Source organism: Lygodium microphyllum, chromosome 7 (assembly GCF_053477565.2).
Source record: "Lygodium microphyllum isolate KBCC chromosome 7, Lygodium_microphyllum_v1.1.10, whole genome shotgun sequence".
NCBI classification, from domain to species: Eukaryota; Viridiplantae; Streptophyta; class Polypodiopsida; order Schizaeales; family Lygodiaceae; genus Lygodium; species Lygodium microphyllum.
The window spans coordinates 73,696,590-73,716,537 of NC_141141.1; the positions used below are offsets into that span (position 1 = coordinate 73,696,590).

At 40.1% G+C, this 19,948-nt stretch overlaps 2 pseudogenes; both read right to left on the reverse strand.

The window, feature by feature from the left end:
- Nucleotides 1-368: 368 nt before the first annotated feature.
- Nucleotides 369-1,104, reverse strand: LOC148033589 (WD repeat-containing protein ATCSA-1 pseudogene; annotated as a pseudogene).
- An 8,684-nt stretch (nucleotides 1,105-9,788) lies between these two features.
- LOC148033590 (WD repeat-containing protein ATCSA-1 pseudogene) lies at nucleotides 9,789-10,602 on the reverse strand (annotated as a pseudogene).
- Between the last annotated feature and the right edge of the window lie 9,346 nt (nucleotides 10,603-19,948).

Here is a 19,948-nt window from a genome sequence, read left to right on the forward strand (position 1 = left end):
TTCCGTATCCAATCAACAAATAGCTTTGCATTCTTCAGGACCTTGGATTCTCTGTCAGCAGCCACCACAGTCCGATGAAACTGCCGATTCCTCCAGCAGCCACCACAGTCCGATGAAAACTGCCGATTATTCCACCCTTTTTTAGATTTCATAGGAACATTCTCGTCTTCTCCTTCATACTGAGCCCTCATGCCTCTCCTTCCGCTTTCTGATTCCCCTTCTTTCCCCTTCTGATTCCTCCTCCAAAAATGTCATATGCCAGATCCATCCATCCCGGAAAAATCCCCCAAGCCCGATTCAAAAACACAAAAGCTCCTCTTTTCCCCCCAAAGCACGGCTCCTTTCCCCTAAAGCACGGCTCCTTTCCCCTAAAGCACTATTTTTTTGCATTGCCTCAAGAAGCGGATTTGACTCCAAAACCTGTTGTTCAACTGTTCGTCCATCTGTAACAGCCCTGACCTTCGAATGTCCCAAAATCGAATGGCTCCATCACAACCTCCCGTAACAAGAACCCATTCACTTCTCCTAGACCACTGTACAGCCCACACACTATCTCGATGATCACTGAGTGTATAAGTGAATGCTCCTGTTGCCATATCACAAAGCCGCACCCTTGTATCCTCAGTTCCAGCATCAATCAACATGTGTGCAGTTGCAAGCCCAGACATTCCAATGGCATACACTTTCTTGGACATATTAAATTGAAGTTCCACCTGTGTTGTGTTCGTGTCCCAAACATTCACAAAATGATCGAAAGATCCAGTGATGAAGATGCCTGTATCTATGGGATACCAGTGTACACATGAGACACAATATGTGTGCCCATGGTTAGCCCTTTTATCAACTAAAAAGAACGCCTCATGTTTTTGTGTACATGAATTGTATCCATAGCTGCTTGGCTACTGAATGTCATAAGCAGCAACAGATCCATCTAATGCTCCCGAAATCAGGTACCTGAAGACTATTAATGCTTCTCTTGTGTGCACTCACAATCTCCTTGTTGCGTGCAAGTTCTATGCTTGAAACCCTTCTCTTCTCTAAAAGACTTGTAAATGATGAGGGAGCCATACTTCCAATGTCTCTTTCCATCACCATCTTCCACATCCATTCTCCAGTTGAGAGTGTAATGAGATCATCACATTCCATGCCACGACAATGTCTTGATCAAACAGCCCATCAAACATGCTCTCTGCTTCTAAAATGCTGCCACATTTACCATAGATACTAATAAGTGTGCTATTAACAAAATCATCTGAAGTGAAGCCCTTCATGTGAGCATCTATACTCATACGCAGAGAATAAATGTAATCACAACAACTAAGTATGCATAAAGTATTAAATCGCACACACAACTTTCGGGTGGTTTTCACACCTCGAATGTGCAGCAATACGACATCCACCCCCTCTAATCCTGCGCATCCTCCGGATGAGCTAACTACCCATGATCATTATCATCAAGATCCACAAACAGATCAATCTCTTCATTATGCATTTCCGGTAGATCAACAAGATTATTTGTCATATCATCTGTCTCTTCCATTGGAGTTTCTTGTCGTTGCTCTTCTCTTGAAAATTCTTCCAATGCATAATCCTCATCATCTCTTTTCTTGAAAATCTTGATTCTTTTTCCAGCAATAGGCACTCTAAGCACTGTTCCATCCAATTCTGTCAGCTCATATGTTGCATTATCAAAGACATGTCTGACTATGTATGGCCCAAACCATCTTTTCACCATCTTCCGAAGTGCAGTATGCTAATTTTCAAGACTGCTATCAAACACCAATACCCAATCTCCCTCTTCTATTGCTCTTGGTCGCAAGCGATGCTGCTATCAAACCTGTCCTTATTTCTTAGTCTAGCAACCTTCAACCTGTCAATAGCTAGCTGAATATCCTCAGGTCTCCTCTCCAACTGTCGAATCCAAAGAGCTAAGAGCTCTTCTCTCGTCAAATCCTCCTGCCAAGGTAAAACTGACCAAGTCAAAGCACAAGTCTCAATCGGCATAACAGGTTTCTGACCATACATCAACTCTGCAGGCATAAATCCTGTGGTAACACTATGAGTTGTACGATCAGCCCATAAAGCAAATGGTAGAAGTCTTGGCCATTCTCCAATCCGTCCTCTGCATGCTTTGGCTAATGCTTTCACTATCGACGGATGCCCTCTTTCACTCTTCCCATTTCCCTCTAGATTATATGCTGTGGTTAGAGCCAACTTGATTCCTAGCTGAGAGAAAAACTCCCTAGCTTCATCTGCATCCAATTCACCACGATCCGCAGTGATCTTACCCACACAACCATACCTGCAGAAAATTTCCTCCAATAAGAACTTACACACTGCACTAGTGGTCTTCGTTCTCAAAGATCTGCCCTCAACATGATTAGAAAGATCCTCTCTAGCCAAAACAATGTACCTCATCTGCCATAGACCCATAGGCATGGTAACCAAATCAACTACCCACTTATAATGAATGCATAGCGGATAGGTCGGATGAAGCTCATCCCTATGACGCACTACTGAATACATCTGGCAGTCTCTGCAAGTCTCAACAAAGTGAGAAACATCTCTGTACATGCCTTTCCACCAATATTTCTCCCTGATTTTCTCATAAGTAGCCCATAATCCTCAATGACCAGCCCAAGGACTCTCATGAAACTCCCTCATCACCTGTAACTGTGTCTCTCTATCGCAGACAACCCGCAAAGGTAATCCACCTCTTTTCTTCGGATGCTTCCAAAGAAATCCGTCCTTGAGAAAATAACCATAGGCTTTCCTTCTGATCTTCTTGAACTCTTCATCTGTCCATTCATCTCTTTTGCTTAGTGTACTAAAGTACCTGCCAATCTGCAACCAATCTCCAACATAAAGTTCTTCTATGAAAGCCACAATATCATAGACATGACAAACATGATCAACCATAGTGGCTGAAATTTCTGCATCATCCTCTTCTGCAAGTAGAGTCTCCTCATCATCATATCTGGCTCTAGACAACATATCTGCCACTGGATTATCCTTCCCTGCTATGTGTTTAAATTCCGGATTTAATGACTTAATGTATGCAATCCATCTCAACATGGCTATATCTGGAGTAGAGCAACTCGTGATCATACCAATCAATGGCAAGCAATCTGTCTCTACCACAACTGAAGCTCCAATAAAGTACTCCTTGTCACATTTGAGAGCCGTGACAATCCCCAATAACCCCCTCTTGATTTGCGGATATCTCCTCTGTCTCTCGTTTAGGACTTTCGCCCCAAACCGAATAGCATACCTATTTCCATCTACATCATCTTGACCCACAGCCCAACCTATGCCAATTGGACTAGTGTCAACTGTCAATACAATAGGCCTATCACAATTATAATCTGCTTTCCTGAGAGTAGGAGCATTCTGCAATAACTTCTTCAATTTTCGCATGGCTTTAGTGTGGCTCTCATCCCAATATAATTTTTGCCCCTTTCGAAGCAGCTGATACAAACAATCTGCTATGTGTGCAAAATGAGGTATCCAAATCATATAAAACACACAAGCACCAATGAATCTCCGTACCTCTGAAGTAGTAGAACAATACTCTACAATCTTACCTATAGCATTCACCTTATCAGGTGAGGGTTTCTTGCCATAATATCCACACATATGCCCAACAATAACAACCTCATTCACTCCAAAAACAGATTTTTGCCCTGAAAGTGTCAAGTTCACTTCTTCTAACCTGGCCAAAATCTTCTCACATGTTGAAATATGATCAGCCACAAAGTATCTGCATCCCTTCTCATTTAGGCTCTCATTCTTCTCTTCTTCTACACACCCCTTAATGGGAACATCATCCAAGAAAGGCATAGTAAACTGAGGTATGTAATCACGAAGGACCTTATGCATGGCATTCATCATATGCGCAACAGAATTAGTGGCACCTTGAGGCAAGGTACACATCCTGACAAGCCCAATAGGAGTTCTCATGGTGGTTATGTCCCTGCTTTCCAAAGCCAGCTGAAACTGATCATATCCTGAATACAAATCACCCAAAGAATAGATGGCACGTCCAGCAAATGCCTCTGCAAACTCATCCACAACTGGACCTATACCAACATTCCTGATAGTAACTCTGTTCACTGGCTGCATGTCCTGAATAAATCGAAGAGTACCATTCTTCTTTGGAACTGTAAACCACCTGTTTGAGTATGGTGCAGATGAAGGCTCAAGGATTCCCATCCTGATTTTCTCATTCAATAAATCAATCAGCTTTGGCAAGTGTGCCTTAGGCACTGGAATAGGTCGGAGATTCCATGGGATATGGGGAATAGTAAAAATGACCATAGGAGCAACAATATCAAGATTCACACATCCAATCTCATGTGGGAAAAAAGCAAATCCCCTTCCATGACGCTCAAGCATATCCTGAAAGCATTGCTTCTCTATAGGTAACAAGAAATCACCATTTCCAATTTTCAATTCAACAAGTGTCTCTGCTGAAAATTTATGACCAATATGCTCCGGATTCCTCAAAATTTTCTATTTAGCAGCCCTCTCTGTTTGCTGATCACTGTCAGGTGGAAGCGGTACATCAAGCGACTTCACCTTCTTATCCACGGTTTTGTATTTTGTGTCAACCCTGGCTTCATTATGCTCTTCTGCATTACATAAACCTTGCTGTAAATCAGCAATTCTGCACTCTAATGGCTGAATATTCTCAGCCCTCTGCTCTATGGACTGCATAGAAACAGCCCCAAACTCTGAATGCTGAAATATTTCAGCAGTAAACTCTGTTGGCTGAAAATTTTCAGCTCTCTGTCTCTCTGAAAGCTGATCATAACCAGCTGGAAACTCTGTTTGCTGAATTTCTTCAGTATTCAACACTCTTTGCTGAGTTTCCTCAGCCTCTGACTCAATCTGTGACACAAAATCTGCAATTTCATGAAACATGTCCAGGGATTGCACTAATACATTACCATGGCAATTCAGCATATCAGTTTTCAGCATATCTCCCATCTCTGCCATCGTATCTGCACAAATCACACTGTCATACATACCATCTATGTGCTCATCATCCTCCAAAATTCCTGCATTTTTCAAATTTTTCTCCTTCTTGCATATATACTGCCTGGCAGCTCTAGGCAACCTAGAAGTCTTCTGATAACTCATTGAACTATTTGCTGAAATCCCACCATAGTCGGAGGAGAAAACACTGCTGCTGCCAGGAGGCGAGAACTCCAATCTCCTCTCCTCTGTACCACCGTCGTCTCGCGAAACGGCGGTACCTAATGAAAACCCGAATCCCTCACAGTGGGTAAGGGTGTATCTCTGAGAGTATCCCTGTTTCTAACATGGTTCACACATACAGTCATAAACTGAACTGCTCTCATACCATCTTTACTGCGAATCCGTGCATAAGCAGATCCATCATCCATGACCTTTGTTTCCATACACATCTCTGTAATGAATGGCTGACCAAGAATTATGGGATAAGAGCATGAATCCTGCACAAAGAAATGAAAATCCTCCTCTACATCACCAATAGAAACCCTGACACTAGGGCAAGCAGCATATAAATCACCTGCAGTATTATTGGTGGCCCTCATACGCCACCCATGCTCTACATCCATAGGCCATCTGTTACTCTCATAAACTCCACGAACTATGAGATTAATCTCTGAACCATGATCAACCAATGCAACATAAGGCAGCTGTTTCTCTCCAATCTTTACCATCGTCTCTGTAGTTGCCCTAGCCCAATGGCTCCGTGAAAAGTGACTACGCGGTATCAAAACAGGCTCATCAATTTCAGCATAATGCATAGGCTGAACCCTCTTCTCTACCTGTGGCAAAACAGAAGCATTATCAACCATAACCTCATCATCATCCTCATCCAACTCTCCAATCAAAACTCCCTGTGTATCAGTGGTAGCCCTCTCTCTCTCTCTCTCTCTCTCCCTCCCTCCCTCCCTCCCTCCCTCCCTCCCTCCCTCCCTCCCTCCCTCCCTCCCTCCCTCCCTCCCTCCCTCCCCTCCCTCCCCTCCCTCCCTCCCTCCCTCCCTCCCTCCCTCCCTCCTCCCTCCCTCCCTCCCTCCCTCCCTCCCTCCCTCCCTCCCTCCCTCCTCTCTCCTCCTTTTTCTCTCTTTTGAGCATCCTCCATCTGTCGATCTGGCCCTGGTCTTGAAGACGGTCCTGCAGTAGGTGGAGTAACAAACTCACCCCCTCTAGTCTTCTTAGTCTTCATCCCTCTTACGCTTCTCCTCAACAAATACATATGCACCATGAGATTTAGCCAAATAAGCATAAATAGAATACCTGTCAACAGGCGAGTCCCAACCTGTCTCTGATCTGATGCTAGAGCCTGCGCTAGTCAAAATAGTTTGCTGAATTTTTCCCTTGTTTGCAGTCTCCATAGCATAAGTCCATAGTGCGGACTGAGTCTCTGATCCCTTCTCAATCTGTACTCCATATGCAGAAGCATCACCTCTAGCTGTCACATAAGAAGTACGCGCAGCCATGTCCTCCACTAACTTCTTCATTCCACCTTTACCAAAGTTGATAGCAAGTGGAGCTCCTGTCTCAGTCAACCAAATCTTACCATCTTGCCCCCAATATACCAAATTCTGCCTCCTTGCATCCTGGAAAGAGTCACAATCCCTGCAATGCTGATGCTCCGTACTATCACACCAAATACATCTCCGATCTCTCCTAGGTGCACTAGGAGCACTCCTAGGGGCAGTAGGAGCACTAGAAGAAGTAGTAGGCACAGTTGAAGCAAACTGCTCCTTCAACTTTCCCACTAACTCCGCTTTGACTGACTCAAGTGTCAAATATGTGATGCCTTTGATTATGTCATCAATAGAGGTAGGCACCGATGGAGCGGATGGGTTTGGAGCAGAAGGTGTAGGCATCGGTCGTGGAACAGGAGGAATAGGTGGAGTGGAAATAGTAGGCACTAGCATAGGCCAAGAAACTGGCTGAGGAGGAGAAGAAATAACAGGGATAGAAGTAGGCATAGGAGCAGATGATGGTGTAGGTGTCATGGAACCATTCGGTAGGCGAGTCTTCCATATCCTCCTCTTGGTCAAAGTCGAGACTGCATCCTGAGCATCCTGCCAATCAGTTTTAAGACCCATAGGCTTCGTGCGATCTTCAAGAAGCTCACCCAATTCTTCTTGAAGAGCAGGATATGCAGCTTGCAAGAAAAGCTCAACTTTTTCAACATCCAATGCTCTTTGTTCAATGGCATCAAGCTGACTATACCTCTCTTCGAATTCTCGAATCAACTCCGAAGCAGCAAGACCTTTGTTTGGCATGTAGACCCACTCTCGGAATGACCGCCGAGTAGCCATACCAAAGTCCTCAAGGAAGTATTCTTCTTTTAGAGCCTTCTTAAAATCTTGCCAATGTGTATTTTGAATAAAAAGATCAGTCACTTTTGTCCTCAAAGCAGGTGTGACAAGACGAAGGAAGTACTTACTCATAAGTCCAGCAGGAACTCCAAAAAACCCCATCTTGATCTCATATGTCTTCAAATATGCTGAAACATTACGCCCGTCAAATAGCTTCTTCTCACTCTCAACTGCTTCAATAGCCTTAGTCGCGCTGTTTGCATTCTCCTGCTCTGAATAGAGTTGCCTTTGCTGAGACAACTGCTGTTGATGCAATTGTTGTTGCTGCTGCATATACAATTGTGTTTGCTGATTTTGGAGTTGCATATACATGGACATATTCTGCAAAATCTGTTTTAGATCCTCCGTTGAAGTACTTGACGTAGCAGTCATTGATGGAGCTGAAGTAGACGCAGCTGGAGTTGTAGAGGAAGCTGAAATAGAGGCTGAAGTATCTCCCATCCTGAAATTTCTGCGACGCTTTCACGTCGGGTTCACCAAAGATGTCGAAGGGTTTGTGAAAGCAAAGTCGCGTCTTCAGAAGACCTTGATAAATTTCAGGATATAAGATCAAACAAATGAATAAGCAAGATGTAAGGATTTGTGACCACCAAGCTTTCAACGAGACCTCGTCTTTACAGCAATGATAAAACTAAAAGCAGGTTTTCATCTGACCATCTATGAGAAACAAGCTATTTGGCGGGAAAGAAACACTGGTAATCTGCTATACTGGATGTACATTCAAGACATGATCAGGATGTAAGCTTAAACTATCCACTCCAGTTCTTTGGCATAGCCCAGAGTTTGATTGATGAATTATAAGGAAGATATTTCCTTGTACACTGTATTTGTCGCTTTCTGGAAGTACACACAATCATTGTGGACCTCCCACTCTAGTTAATCCTCTGCAACATAGGTCAGAAGTTCTTGATCTGAGGAGAACATCAACATCCTCTTTACATCAGCAAGAGAGAGAAAGTCACATGCCTTTTCCCAGTTATCTCATCCCGCACAGTTTTTTTTTTTACTAGAAGATCCATGAAATAGGCGTTTGTCTAGTGAGATTGCTCCAATTCAATGGCATAATTTATGCAAGGGTTATCTAACGCTTCAGAAGAAAGAATCCCAGCTCTGTATGAAACTCTGCACTCTTGTTTCACCACTCATCGACTCCTCCTTGCATCTCACAGTTCTACCATCGTCAATTTTACTTAAAGGCTGTTTCTTCTGTGTTACAGAGTGACAATTATTGTGATTACTGCAACTCAGATCTTGCCAGGAAACTGATGATGGCAATTTGGATACTCTCTATAATCTGTGCGTTGAGAAAAACCAGAGTGACAACTCAAGATGGATAGACCAAAAAGAGTCCTTGAACAACAGATGGAGGAAACGACTTCATTGAATTTCAACCAGGGGTGTGAAAGCCTCAATTGTGGCATCAGAACAGACTCGCAGCCTTCAATTTTATTCTGTCAAAGTGTGTAACCGCCCTCTCCATAGCCTATCACCACGATCCTTTCATTTGTTCTCTTCATCAGCTTCAGTCGTCGCCTCTGAGATCTAGCATAATTATCACGATTCATCCTATATCACTGCTTCTCTCTATCCACACTCAATCGTATTGTCACAGCAAAGCTAGTTGAAGTGATCTTTTCATCTTCGTCAGCAATAAGCTTGTTTCTTCCGCTTCCTCTCGTTCTTCTTCGTCTTCTTTATCGTTGATGCTTCGTGATGCAACTCGTTGCCGTCTTCTCATTTTCAGTCCGCTTCTTCATCATCGTCTCTTTCTCTGCAGGTCTTCATCTTTGCCACCTTGAACGTCTGTCTTTCCTCCCTCATTAGCTACAGAGTATCCTCCCTTGTCATCGATGCTGGTTTCCTTCTTCAAGCATCTGATCGAGACTCATAGACCTTCAGAAGAACACCCAGTGGATCCCGAATACTCCTCTATTTTCTGCCTATTGTCGATGGTTATGACTGTCTTCAGTGCTGGGTATATCCCACTTGACTAGATTGAACGCTGGCATAGCACGTCTCCTCCTTCCAGTCCATCAATACTGCTCATTTAAGTCGTAGAGAAAAACGAGTCTTTTCCAGCCGCATCTCTTGCACAAGGCTTCAGCATTCCGTATCCAATCAACAAATAGCTTTGCATTCTTCAGGACCTTGGATTCTCTGTCAGCAGCCACCACAGTCCGTTGAAACTGCCGATTCCTCCAGCAGCCACCACAGTCCGATGAAAACTGCCGATTCTTCCACCCTTTGTTAGATTTCATAGGAACATTCTCGTCTTCTCATTCATACTGAGCCCTCCTGCCTCTCCTTCCGCTTTCTGATTCCCCTTCTTTCGCCTTCTGATTCCTCCTCCAAAAATGTCGTATGCCAGATCCATCCATCCCGGAAAAATCCCCCAAGCCCGATTCAAAAACACAAAAGCTCCTCTTTTCCCCCCAAAGCACGGATCCTTTCCCCTAAAGCACGGCTCCTTTCCCCTAAAGCACTATTTTTTTGCATTGTCAAAAACCTCAAGAAGCGGATTTGACTCCAAAACCTGTTGTTCAACTGTTCGTCCATCTGTAACAGCCCTGACCTTCGAATGTCCCAAAATCGAATGGCTCCATCACAACCTCCCGTAACAAGAACCCATTCACTTCTCCTAGACCACTGTACAGCCCACACACTATCTCGATGACCAGTGAGTGTATAAGTGAATGCTCCTGTTGCCATATCACAAAGCCGCACCCTTGTATCCTCAGTTTCAACATCAATCAACATGTGTGCAGTTGCAAGCCCAGACATTCCAATGGCATACACTTTCTTGGACATATTAAATTGAAGTTCCACCTGTGTTGTGTTCGTGTCCCAAACATTCACAAAATGATCGAAAGATCCAGTGATGAAGATGCCTGTATCTATGGGATACCAGTGTACACATGAGACACAATATGTGTGCCCATGGTTAGCCCTTTTATCAACTGAAAACAACGCCTCATGTTTTTGTGTACATGAATTGTATCCATAGCTGCTTGGCTGCTGAATGTCATAAGCAGCAACAGATCCATCTAATGCTCCCGAAATCAGGTACCTGAAGACTATTAATGCTTCTCTTGTGTGCACTCACAATCTCCTTGTTGCGTGCAAGTTCTATGCTTGAAACCCTTCTCTTCTCTAAAAGACTTGTAAATGATGAGGGAGCCATACTTCCAATGTCTCTTTCCATCACCATCTTCCACATCCATTCTCCAGTTGAGAGTGTAATGAGATCATCACATTCCATGCCACAACAATGTCCTGATCAAACAGCCCATCAAACATGCTCTCTGCTTCTAAAATGCTGCCACATTTACCATAGATACTAATAAGTGTGCTATTAACAAAAGCATCTGAAGTGAAGCCCTTCATGTGAGCATCTATACTCATACGCAGAGAATAAATGTAATCACAACAACTAAGTATGCATAAAGTATTAAATCGCACACACAACTTTCGGGTGGTTTTCACACCTCGAATGCGCAGCAATATGACACCGCTCTCCACTATACTGCCCACGTAGAACAAAATGCAAATACAAGGACTAAGTATGTACAAAGTAACAAATGTCACACACACAACTTTTTGGTGGATTCCACACCTCGGATGCGTAGTAGTATGACAACGACAAACAATTTGTTTTTGTTATCATTCTTTTTTTCTTTCTTAAATTGTCTGAGAAGGGATTTCTTCTCTTGTAACTTAGCAAAAATTAACACATGTAAAGTTTCCACCTACCCACCCACAAATTAACATATATATGTTGGAGTGTTTCCTGTCTCGTGGTGTTGCACCAGACCTCGCCACCACTCTCTCTTTGTTTTTTATCCATTCATTATCTTCTCTCCTTCCATCTCTCTCTCTTTTTCTCTTTCTTTATTATGTTGTATGTTTATTTCCTCTCTCTTTTTCCTTCTTCTTTTTTCTCTTCCTCCCCCTCTCTCATTTTCTTTAATGATCACGGCTACCATTACGACCATGATCACGACCACGACCACTACCACGACTATGACCACGACCACGACCACCACTATGACTATGACTACGATGATGACGATGACGACCATGACTACGACTACAACCACTACCATGACCACCACTACCACTACCACTACCACGATGATGACCATGACCACAACCACAACTACCACTGACACTACCACTACCAGTACTAGTACTAGTATAATAAACAAGAAAATAAGAAAAAAAAAAGACCACGACCATGACTATGACTATGATTATGACCATGACCACGACCACGACCATGGCCATGGCCACAACCACCACCACCACTACCACTACCACTACCACTACTAGTATAATAAAGCATTGAAAAGAAGAAAAAATAACGACCATGACCACAACCACGACTACCACTACCACTATAATAAACAAGAAAAGAAGAAGAAAAAAAAACAATAACAACAACAACAACTACTACTACTATTACAATAAACAAGAAAAAAAGAAAAAACTACTACTACTACTACTACTACTACTACAAAAAACAAGAAAACTAAACAACAATAAACAAGAAAAGAAAAGAAAAAACTACTACTACTACAACAAACAAAAACAATTAATTTCATTTTCTCTCTTCCTCTCTCTCGCTCATTTCCTCTCCCTCCCTCGCCCTCTCCCTATCTTTCTCTCTTTCCCTACCAGGTTTAATGTTTTTTCTCTCTTTTTCTCTCTCCTCTCCCTCTCTCATTTTATTTTCACTCTTCCTCTCCTTCTCTCATTTCCTCTCCCTCCCTTACCCTCTCCCTCTCCCTCTCTTTCTCTCTTTCCCTATCACCCTCTCTTTCTCTCTTTCCCTATTATGTTTAATGTTTTCTCTCTCTTCTCTCCCTCTCTCATTTCCTTTTCTCTCTTCCTCTCCCTCTCTTTCTCTCTTTCCCTAGTATGTTTAATGTTTTTTCTCTCTTCCTCTCCCTCTCTCTTTCCCTATTATGTTGAATGTTTCTCTCTCTTTCCTCTCCCTCCCTCTCCGTCTTCCTCTCCCTCTCTCATTTCCTCTTCCTCCCTCTCCCTCTCCCTCTCTTTCTCCCTTTCCCTATTATGTTTAATGTTTTTTCCCTCTTCCTCTTCCTCTCCTTCTCTCAAATCCTCTCCCTCCCCCTCTCTTTTTCTCTCCCTCCCTCTCCCTCTCTTTCTCTCTTTTCCTATTATGTTTAATGTTTCCCTCTTCCTCTCTCTCTGCCATTTTCCTATTATGTTTAATTTCTCCCTCTCCCTCTCCCTCTCCCTCTCCCTTTCTTTCTCTTTCTCTTTCTCTATTTCCCTATTATGTTTAATGTTTCACTCTCTCCCTCTCCCTCCCTCCCCCTCTCTCTCTCCCTCTCTTTCTCTCTCCCTCCCTTGCTCTTCCTCTCTCTCTCTCCCTCTCCCTCTCTCATTTCCTCTCCCTCCCTCTCCCCCTCCCTCTCTTTCTGTCTCATTTCCTCTCCCTCTCTCAACACACACGAATTATACCAAAAACAAGTAAGAGAGAGAGAGAAAATCCAAAAGTAAAGGAAGAATGGACAATGCACTCACCATAAAGGCTCAAAGAAGGGTTTGCTAGCTCCTCTTCGTGATAGCGGCTCCTCTTCGCCCCCATACACCTCCTCCGTGAGAAGCCTTCTTTCTCCCTCTTTCTCTCTTTCTCTCCCTCTCAAATGCAAGATGTTTGCTCTACCTCTGGCTCTCTCTTTCTCTCTCTCTTTCGTAAATGCACGTAAAATAACGCGCTCGTGTTTCGGCCCGCTTTTTTTTCATCTGAGTACTATTGCTATTTGCATCGCTAGCGACGCCGCTATTTCTCACCGCAAATGGTCATCACTATACTCTCATATCCTTGTAGTGTTTGTTGTAGGATTTCTTGTAGAGTTCATGGCTAGTGTGTGTTTACTTGCAAGTGCATTCTTATGCTCTATTTGAAACCAGTCTATTTCTATGGAGTATATCTTATCTAAAGTATCATCCTTCTTAACTTCCAAAACTTTTGCTATCCAAAATGGATGATCCATCTCATCATGCTCAATCATTAATGTTGCCACAAGTAAGTCTATATTAATATCATTACTATGACCCTACTGTATTTCTTATAGCTTCTCAATTGTTATTCTTAATCTTCCATTATCAATGTATGCTACTCGCTCCTTAGGATGTAAGATCTTTTGAATCTCCTCTATCATATGTACATTGCTCCTTGTAAGAGTATGTGCAGTAAAACTTTTAGGCCATGAAAAAGGTTTTGTTAGATGCCAATCATCATTTTGTATTTTTGTAAGTATTTTCTCTTGAAAGAGAATCACTTTCCATATAGATGTGATCTATCAACTTCCTTTTTCCTCTTTATTAGAAATGCATGTTTGAATCTAAGGTCATTTAACTTGTGCAAATAATTTACCTTTTTTTTATTTGAGCCATTTGTAAAAAGCTTGTAGTCATATGTTTCTCTTAGGTGTATGACAACTAGTTTGGGTGTATAAGTGTCCTGTATGATATACATCATTTTAGATAAGCTATAAGCATTGTGTCAAGATAGTAGCTTAGCAAATGTGCTAAACATTTGATCGATATGATCATGTGTATGACCCACCATTAAAAAATACACTTTTACTTTTTGAAATACCCCCATGTGTTTAAGCAGATTGAGGTAGCCCAAAACTGTCAGATTTTTATTCTCTTTTGTTGTGTTATCCAACTCTAAATAAAGAATAGTTTTCAAGGCACCCTCCCAACTAGAGAGTACAATGTTTAAAATTTTGATCTTAAGGTTAGGATCATTATGAACATTTGGTTAAGCAAAGAATACTCTAGGATGAACTCTTCCATGGTACATAAGGCATCCCACTAAATGCATTTATACAAGAGTTTCTTCATTGTTATCCTTTGGAATACGAGAAAATTTAGGTAAGCATGATTTTTTATGGTCCATACCGTCAATGATAAGTCTATTGAGAAACACTTAACGCCTATGGTGTATGGCCTTTTTTCTCTTTGTTGATTGCTCTTCCCGATGAGTTTGTAGTGCTTCCTATGCCATCACAAGCTCCTTGCCATCTCTTGCATTGTTTCATTGAGCTTTTAAATTTGCATAGATGCTACATACTCCTATTCTAAATTTCCTTGGGACTGATACATTGCTCAAGAATGACTTCTAAAATCTAGTGAAATGTGAATAGCTAACAAACTTGCTTGCATTTTGAATCATGGCTTTCTTGTAGATGGAATATACATCAGTCCTATAGTAAAGTTATCTGCAAGATGCAACCTTCCAGTTGTTGGCATAACTTCACAATGTGCCTTAAAGTACATTCCTATCCAAGAAACTACAACCTTACCTAGAGGACCAATTGTAACATTTGGCTGAAGCTTGTATCCATCATACTTAGACATTTTGCATTTGAATTTTTCAAGATGAGTATTGCCTAATAGGCTCAAGCCTATTTTAAATATTGTCTTGCAAACCATTTTGTTATAAAAACAATACTCAAACTCTCCTCATACTGAGGGTGTCAAAGAAAAATAATGCTATCAGAGTGCCTTCAATTTTTGATAACCATATGTACCAAGACAATTCTTCTAGCAACAATCACACTATAATGCATACTTGACTTGTGCATCACTTACAAGTAACCTAGCGCACTTCATACCATCATTTCTTTGATTCTTTCAAAAATGCATAATTGTTTTACCACCACATCCTTCTTGCATGCCTGAAACATCTTCAAATGATTTGTAATGTTGATAGTATGAGTGATCTACATGCTTTGATGATTGCACCTCTATATCATTCAGGGAACCTTTGATGTCCTCCAAAGTATTGGGATCAAATAGATCAAAGGACATTTGATCTTATTATTTAACAATATTCACATAATTTTTCTTTGTAATTTGGGTTGGCTGCATGCGCTTGATAGGATCTCCATGTCAAAGGATTCAAAAGATAGAGCATTAGATCCATCAATGGAATCAAAAGACAAAGTATCCATTCATACAAGAGAAAATGTACGGTATAGATTCTATCAAGAGAAGTAGAGGAAATGCTTGAGAATAACACTATAGCTCAGTGACAATAGAAAAGTGGAATAACAAGCCCAATGGTCTTTTATGAGAACACTAAGTAAGGGTTAGGTTAGGGTTTGGGTTTGGGTTAGGTCAAGCATAGGGCTCAGTGTAAAGCTATCCTAGGATTAAGAACTTACTAAGTTGGGGAGTTTCTATTTATGAGAAGGGATGCATACCTCATTTCTCTCATTTGCAAGCAAGAGATCAACAAGAGGAGGAGCATTGTAGAAGGAGCAAGACCAACCCACATAGATCTAGCACAATAACATTGTAACAACAATCCAAAATGCCAATGTAAGTGATTTTTCACTAGTGTTAAAAGATTCCAAAAATATTACATTAATTGAAATGATACATTATTGAAACTTTTCAATCAAGAAATTGAGTTGTAATAGGTATAGATAGTTGGATTTTGTAGGCCTTCTATTTAGGTAATGGCTTGATTAAGAATAACGATTGATAAAAGTAGGTCAATTTGATGCAATGCATCAAGTCATAGTGAATATAATAAACATGTTTGACCACTCAAGAAATTTCTTTCCTAAGGCTATTCTGCATCAATGTTTTAAGACTATAGAGAACTTGATGCACTATATAAATGTTCTAAGAAACTTCTAACTTCTTAAAGACAACATCATGGATTATATTGATTTTTTTTTCAATATCCCCTCCAATATGATGCAATGCATCAAGTTTGAGTAGAGATATGTTTTTATATCTAGTCTCACTTGATTTATGCAACATGATTCTTAGAAATTATATTACTAAGTTGGTGTACTGCACAATCTGACACAAATATTGTACCATGGTTTATTCCTACTTGATGCATTACATCAAGTTTCCTTGAAATTTTGTTAAATGTTGTAGCTAAATTGATGCAATGCATCAAGTTGTCTAGATGTTTTTCTAAAATTTCATTTGATTTGATGTAGTGCATCAATTTTATCCACTCTCTATATTAGTTTTGGATCTTAATTACTATAGTGCATCAAGTTTCAAAAAAACTTTATTAAATTGTTTCTAAGGTCATATAATGCATCATTACTTAGAAATTTAGTTAATTTTTTACTAACTTAATGTAGTGCATTAACTTTCCTAGAGTTGTAGCTAATATTTTGGATGAGTTGATGCAACGCATCAAGTTTACTTGATATTTATATCATTTTTTGTCCTACTTGATACATTGCATCAAGTTTCTTAGAGAGTTTGCTAATTTTCTAGGCAAGTTGATGTGGTATATCAAATTTGTCAGAGATTTTGCTAATATTTTAGTCAAGTTAATGCAATGTATCAAGTTTCTTATAAAGTTTACTAATTTGTTTGTCAAGGTGATGCAATGCATCGAGTTTCTCATCAACTTTGCTAAATTTTTACCGAATTGATGTAATGCATCAACTCTCCTTGGTTGAGTTGATGTCACTAACAAGTTCACTTAAATTTTAATATACTTATTTTTTCTCACTTGATACAATGAATCAAGTCTCTTGGAATCTTAATATCTTTTCAGCTAGGTTGATATAATCCATCAAGTTTTGATATAGTATATGAAGCTCACTTTAGTTTTGGATCATTTTAATTTTTCATACTTTAGTTTCCTAGAAAGTTTCTTTTATTTTAATAACTTGATTGTAATACAAAAAATTACAATGAATTAGTCTAATTATGTTCTCTCAATCTTGTTATAATGCATCCACTATGTAGTAGTAGAGCCCGAAATTAGTTCATTAAGTTTTTTTTTCTCTCCTTTTATACTTGTTGCCAGAGCGAGGTCCTAGGGGGTGCCTTGAAGCAAATTTTGTTAAAATTTAACTATGATATTTTGATGTAATTTTTTAAAAATAGACATTTTCTTTTTTCATTTCTTTTCCATTCTACTTTCTTGCTTTTTCATTGTGCTTTTCAAGCATTGTACACAGTGCAGAAACTATTTTATATGGCCCAAATAAAGCACACAGTGCTACATATGACAGGGCCACAAAATTTTTTCCCCCTGTTACTATGGTGTCACCAATAACGACGCTTTTTGGGAAGATGGGGGTAAATTTTGTTATTTACATTTTTGTCTCTTTTAACGTTGGTATAAGGCCTATATCTTATAGTGTAATGTGATGAAAAAAAGGTTACTACCAAACATGGAAAATCTCCATCTCAACAAGAGTTTGCTAACCTTAAAGAGAGTTAATGTATTTAACTCAACCACATGACCAATTCGATACTTAATAAATTATTTATTTTGATTTGAAATTCTTGTCACATCATGAAGCATATCTCCTTTAGATATTGGCCATATGGCACACCTATTTCAACTATCTCTATTATGGGATATATCTCATAAAGAAAGGGGAGATATCAGCTTAACCACAAGGCCAATCTTTGTCCCAAAGAGATGTTGAGAGAGTTAAACCTTCTTGAGGAGAGGATTGATACAAATTGGACCACACGCTTAAGGCCTTTTTTAAAGGCATCTCAAAATTATTGCCAAAAGGAGATTGATGCTAGGAGGTATATTCCACGATGGATTCTATGAGGTTTTTCAGTGGATTCCGTAAAACTAGAGTTATATTCCATGGTGGATTTAATGAGATTTTTTGGTGGATTCCGTAAAACTATATGTATTTGTTGGGGCTCATATACAAGGTGTATTCCTCGTGCAAGAAGCTGATTTGTAGCTAAAAACTATTAGGTATTCACTATTTTTTGTTTATTTTATTTATAAAAAATTGTGAATGCTTTAGTTGATGTGTAGAGCAGGTAGCGGTGGCTTTAGGTAGCACTAGGCGTTAGCGTAAGTCCAACCATAAATTTTATAATTATGACTAGTTATCTTAAGTATAATATATAATATTATGTATTTATATGATATTTTATTATTAAAATTATTACCCTATTTGTAAGTTAAAAGTTTAAACTTTCTCACCACTAAGGGGGGAGAGATCTAATTCTACATCACCTATCCAGATTGAAGATCATGAAGAATTTGAGATTGAGCATGTCTTGAACTCAAGGATCTCCTAAGGTCAATTGGAATACCTTATTCATTGAAAAGGATATGACATCAATGATTACACTTAGAAACTTGCAGAAAATCTCCAAAGAGCACCTTTCAAAGGTAAAGAATTTGATAGACATGCCATGATTAAGTATATGGATTAATTAACACTATATTAGGGAATTTGGAATTCTCATATAGTTTGAGAATTCCCAATATAGTTAATATTTGGCCACATGATCAAATATTGTCCCCTTACTTGAAAGTCGAGTCTACCCTAATTACTATATAGGTTTCTTTCCGAGTCCCACTTTGAAGCATGGATTGTTAGGATTTAGCCACATGGCTAAATCTTTACCCCTTAAAGTGGGACTTGGGATATTTCCAAATTCTCTAATATGGTGTTAATTCTTGCTCATGCCATATGAATCCACACTCCATGCGAATGTGCTCTTAATAGGACATCCTTGAGCTAATCATGCAAACCTATGCTTGCCATGTCATCATAGTACCTTCTAGAATATTGCCATGTCATTGCTTGCATCATCGATGATGTCATCATGGAACATTCTAGAATATCTTTAGCCACCCTCAACACCTATAAAGGGAGGGGCTTAGCATAGAGCTCCTCAGTCTTGCTAATGCTAGTCTTGGGAGCTCAAGGAGTCAAGACCTCCAAGTAAGTAATTTTGAGTTCCAATTCTAGTTCTTGTCTAGTCATGGTATCTAGTCTTGTCTTGTCTTCCATTATACTCATGTTGTCTCATTGCCTTGTAATCTCGTAGTACGAGATCATGTCTAGTATTGTCTTGTATCTTGTTCATCCCCATCAAGAGGGAGATCTTGTAAATTTGTTATCTTGTATTTATACCCACAGTCGTGGGTTGTGGGATCCTTCATATCCTATCAAGTCTTGTTGTCTATACCTCCAGTCTCGGGTTGTGGGATTCTTTGTATCTTGTTATCATTGTACCTTGTGCCTCTACATGGGATTATCTTATAATCAGAATTCTTGTAATAAATATTGCATCAAGTCTAGTCTCTTGAGCATAGTCTAGTTCTCCCATAACAATGTAAACCTATAACTTGTTGGAATCACCATCAGCCACCCACCAGGACCCATGACCCACTACTATCCAAAAAAATAAGAATTGACATGATCCATCACAAGTGAACCTCAATGCATTGAGTGTAACTTTACTCACATGTATTGATATTTTCCTAAAATATCATACACTTCGTAGCACACAAAATGAGTCCACCGAATGTAACATCTCAATTTGAATGGTCAAGGCTATAGCCATCGATTCCAAAAATGAAAAGATGATACCACTTGTATATCTTAGGGTCAAGCTAACTACAAAATGAGAGAACATCATTGAGGCCCTCATTGATGGAGTGCATTATAACATCCTTACCTATGAAGCATGCAATCAAATCAAACAACTCAAACTTGTGCCAGCCAATGCAACAATCAACCCATACGAGGGATCTCCATATCCTC